The sequence below is a fragment of the Solanum tuberosum genome, unplaced genomic scaffold, assembly GCF_000226075.1.
Source record: "Solanum tuberosum cultivar DM 1-3 516 R44 unplaced genomic scaffold, SolTub_3.0 scf00119, whole genome shotgun sequence".
In the NCBI taxonomy this organism is placed as follows: domain Eukaryota; kingdom Viridiplantae; phylum Streptophyta; class Magnoliopsida; order Solanales; family Solanaceae; genus Solanum; species Solanum tuberosum.
In genome coordinates, this window is record NW_006239045.1 from 1,580,793 (window position 1) to 1,585,881 (window position 5,089).

Below are 5,089 nucleotides of genomic sequence, written 5' to 3' on the forward strand. Positions count from 1 at the left end.
AATAATAATAATAATAATAAGAATAATAATAATAATAATAATAATAATAATAGAAGAAGAAGAAGGGCCAGGGCGGACCCGGATAGTAGGGACTCTTTTATACACTGTTGCCAGGGTCAGCTATGTTCGTAAAGGTTCCTAATAGTCTAACTATTGTGCGATCGTTTTCGTTTTGGTATCAGAGCCATGGACTTATAATAGCTATAGGTGTTATAGTTCAACACAGTTTCCTTTATGAATATCATAAAGAAAAGGTCTACTGTTAAAAACAGTAGAAAGGAAGAATATGATATACCTCAACATCTTGATCTACTTAATAAGTGGACTATTCCTAAAATTTCACCTAGAATTATATATCAAATGGTTACTTTTGAGAAACTAGGTCTCAAACAGGTGGTTAAAACCACAGAAGAAACTATCACTATTGATAGTGACAACCAGACTTTTAGATTATTATCTGATAATGATATAGCCCCTTATAGGGATATTTATAGATTCATGCATATTGGTTTAGTACAAGTTGCATTTAAACCTCTTACGTTAAGAGGGTTACCAGAAAGCTTTATAGCAGCGTTACGTGATGGTAGAAATCATAATTGGAAAAAATCTCTTATAGGGACTATTCAAACTAGTCTAGCTTATGGACCAGTTTATTTCAATGCTTATCCTAATTTACAAATTTCCTTGCAGGATGAGAACTCATTAAGTTCTCTTATGTTAAATGTTAAACTTCATGGTTATGATTATATGCCTAGTACTGAAGTTGTTTGTATATGTTATAGGATTTATTATAAACTATTACATACTCTAAATCCCATGTGTAAAGTTATTGATTTTAAAAATGAAACTATTTTAATAGAAACTAATTTTGATAAATGTAAAGTAGTTACTAGAAGACCTATTAAGTGGGAAGAAATTGATTTTCCACAAGAGTGGGTTATTGAGAATACTACTCAACCTCAAAATAATATTAATACAGAAGTTTCTGAAATTGAACAGTTAATTGATGGAACTGTAAAAGTCAGATTTCATGAACAGACTAACATGCTTATTGAGAATCATAGCATGTCTTCTAGAATGACTAGATCTAGCTCTTCTTATATTTCTCCTATCGATTATATTGTACAAGTTCCTTCTCGTGCATCTACTTCTCAAATTAGAGAAACATATAGATGTGACAATATAAAAATTGATAAAGATAATATAGCTCAACCAATTCAGAGAGCTAATTCTGATTTAGATATAACTGAATCTGAAATGAATTTTCCAGATGGAATAACAGGTAAAACTTGTTTTTATATGACTGACAAAATTATTGATTTTAGTCCGGGATCTCTGGCAAGGGCACGTATTGCTAAAGATTTTCAAAGGAAGAAATGGAAACTATTTAGAAAATGGTTTTTCAACAACTTTAATAAAGTTGAACAACATGATTTTCAAGAAGAATTTTATAAAGATCTTATAGATTCAGGAATAAATCGTTTAATAGCATTTGTTCCATGGTTTATGTGCAAACATGTTCATAATTATATTTCTATGCTTGAAAGAGATTTCACTCTTAGTAATGGAGAAATTACTAAAGCAGTCTTTCCTCCACAACAGTCTTTTCAGATTAATAAAAATGATAAGATTGTTAACTTTAATGCTTTTTCAAAATTATTTGAAAATGACACTGCATCAGTGACTGCTCAACATGTTAATGTCATGATTAAGCAGAATAATTATGCTAATATTTATATGAGTATTTTGGGTGATCATATTGTCTCTTTACATGACAAAGTTGATAAGATTATTTCCCTTTTACCTACTAAGTCAAAAGGAAAAGAAAAAATTGCTCATAGCAGTTTACAACCACCTCTAGAGATTGAAGACTTCAAGATTAAAGATTATTCAGATCTTGAGCATTTCTTAGAAAAGAAATTTAAAGGTGGTGGAGTTCAGCCTTTAAATGCTGAAAACTTTGATGAAGGGGAACCTAGCAATAAAAAAGAATTTTATGATAGTATTAATAAGATATCAGAGAGATATGCTAGGAAACCTTTCCAAAGGATGTTCTATTATCCTAGACCCACTCCCCAAGATGTTCTACTTGAAGAACATGAACATATTATAACTAATAGTTATAATGGAAAAGAAATCTATGAATGGAACATAGATGGTTATACCGATAGACAAATATATACAACTGTTCATAGAATGTTAATGTACAGTACTATCTGTAAAACCAATAAAAATAGCGATAAGACTATTACTGATATGATAACAGCAGGTTTTACTGGCCAATTGAAAGGTTGGTGGGATAATTATCTCAACCAGGAACAAAGAGATAGGGTTCTAATGGCAGTAAAACAAGAAGGAGAACAAGTCACTCAAAATGCAGTGTATACACTGGTTTTAAATATTATTGAACATTTCTCAGGAAGATGGTCAGATAATAGTGAGACCATTAGAACTCTTCTCCAAAACCTGAGATGTAAGACCCTTACATCTTTCAGGTACTATAAGGATGTTTTCCTTTGTAGAGTTATGGAATTACCAGAGTGTAATAGCACTCATTGGAAATCCAAATTTATAGATGGATTACCGACTTTATTTGCTGAAAGAGTCAGGAAGGCCATAAGAGGAGATAATCATAGTATTAATTATGATGATTATACTTATGGAAAACTTATAAGTGCCTGTGTACAGGAAGGTCTATCCTTGTGTAATGAAATCAAGTTGAATCAACAAATTAAGCGACATCGCTTAAATGAAAGGAAACAATTAGGAGAATTTTGCGAACAAATCGCATTTGATATTCCTAAAAATAAATCAAGAGATAATGAGGACACTCATCATAAGAAGAAGAAATCTTCCAAAAAAGATTATGAAAAATGGAAAAAGAAGAGAATCGAAAAGAAGCTAAAAAGAGCTGAGGAAGGTAAAGGAGACTCTTCTAGGAGAAAGAAGAAGTATCGCCAGAATTATAATAAATCAGATACTTGTCACAAATGTGGAAGATTTGGTCATTATGCCAAAGATTGCAGAGTCAAGGAAAAGATTAAAAGTCTTGACATAGAAGATAATATGAAGAATTCTCTTTATAAGATTATGCTTAATTCTGACTCAGGAACGGGATCAGAATATAGCAGTGAAGAAGAATCTTCAACAAGTGAAGATCTTAAAGCTCTTCAACAAGAAGACTATTTGACTTCTGAAGATGAATGCTCACCTTGCCAACAAGGAATGGCATGTGAAAAGGAGGATGAAGACGATCTTTATAAGATCTATGATCAATTTAAAGAAATGAGTCTCAATGTCATTGATAATGACAAAATAATAGAGCTCCTACAAAATATTAAAGACCCTGAAATCAGGGCTCAAATCATTGATAAAATCAGTGATTCAAAAGAGAATGATCATATTTATGAAAAAAAATCATATCCCTAAAGAAATTCCTACTAAAGAAGGTTCATATACTATGGCAGAGGTTAAAAATCTCTTATTAGAAAGAAGGAAAATGATAAGTTCTCCTACCACGATTAGTGATTTAAAAGAAGAGATTAATAATCTCAAAGAAGACATTATACGTCTTAAAGAAAAAAATGTTGTTATAGAGGTTAGGCTGGATGCAATACAGACACTCCAAAATTTGGGGAATGCTTCTGAATCATCTTCCTCTCTTGAAGGGGAAAATGACAGCCTTGAAATTATGAAAAACCTTTATTTAAAAAATGATAAAACATATTTTTTATATAGTCTCAAAGCTTTTACTTCTCAAAAGTTTTACACTAAAATTACTCTGTTGATAGATTATAATTATAAAAAAGAATTTATTGCGCTTATTGATAGTGCAGCTGATTTAAACTGCATTCAAGAAGGTCTTATACCTTCAAGATATTTTCATAAAACAACTCATAGCCTTCGTTCTGCTAATGGAAGCAAAATGAATATTGAGTTTAAATTACCCAAAGCTTTTATATGTAGAGGGAAAAGTTGTGTCCCTCAAAGTTTTGTTTTAGTAAAAAATATCACTAATCAAATTATTTTGGGTGTACCTTTTATAAATGATATCTTCCCACTCACTCATTGGGATAATAATAAAATTATTGGAACTTGGAATAACAAACCGTTTATATTAGAGTTTGTCACTAAACCATTTACTAGAATGATAAATGATTTAACTGCCAAATTGTTGGTTTCAAAAAATAATCAAGTCAATTTTATAAAACAAGAAATTAATAGTATTGAAATTGAAAATATTTTACAAAATCCTAAATTACAAGATAAAATTAATATCTTGGCCAATCAATTCTCTCTTGAGATTTGTGGAGATCACCCCAATGCTTTTTGGAATAGAAAAAAGCATGTTGTAAGTCTTCCATATGAAGATGGTTTTGATGAGGATAATATTCCTACAAAAGCAAGACCTTGTCAGATGAATTCTGAATATTTAGAATTATGCAAAAAGGAAATTAGCTCTTTATTGCAAAAAGGCCTTATAAGGCAATCCAAATCACCATGGTCTTGTACTGCATTCTATGTTAATAAACATGCCGAACAGGAAAGGGGAGCACCTCGATTGGTAATAAATTATAAACCTCTTAATAAAGCTTTAAGATGGATTAGGTATCCGATTCCTAATAAAAAGGATTTATTAGATAGAGTTTATGATGCTATTATATTCTCTAAATTTGATTTGAAATCAGGCTATTGGCAGATTCAGATAGCTGAATCAGACAAGTGTAAAACCGCCTTTAATGTGCCAATGGGGCAATTTGAATGGAATGTTATGCCATTTGGTTTAAAAAATGCTCCATCAGAATTTCAGAAAATAATGAACGATATTTTTATTCCTTATAGTAATTTTATAATAGTTTATATAGATGATATACTTGTATTTTCTAAAAATATAGAAATTCATTTTAAACACTTAGAGTTGTTTAAAAGGATTATTATCCAAAATGGGTTGGTGTTATCTCAACCTAAGATGGCTTTGTTTAAAACAAATGTTAGGTTTCTTGGTCATAATATTGAAAGAGGTAATATTAGTCCTATTAACAGAAGTATTGATTTTTCTTCTAAATTTTCGGATGTTATTACTAACAAA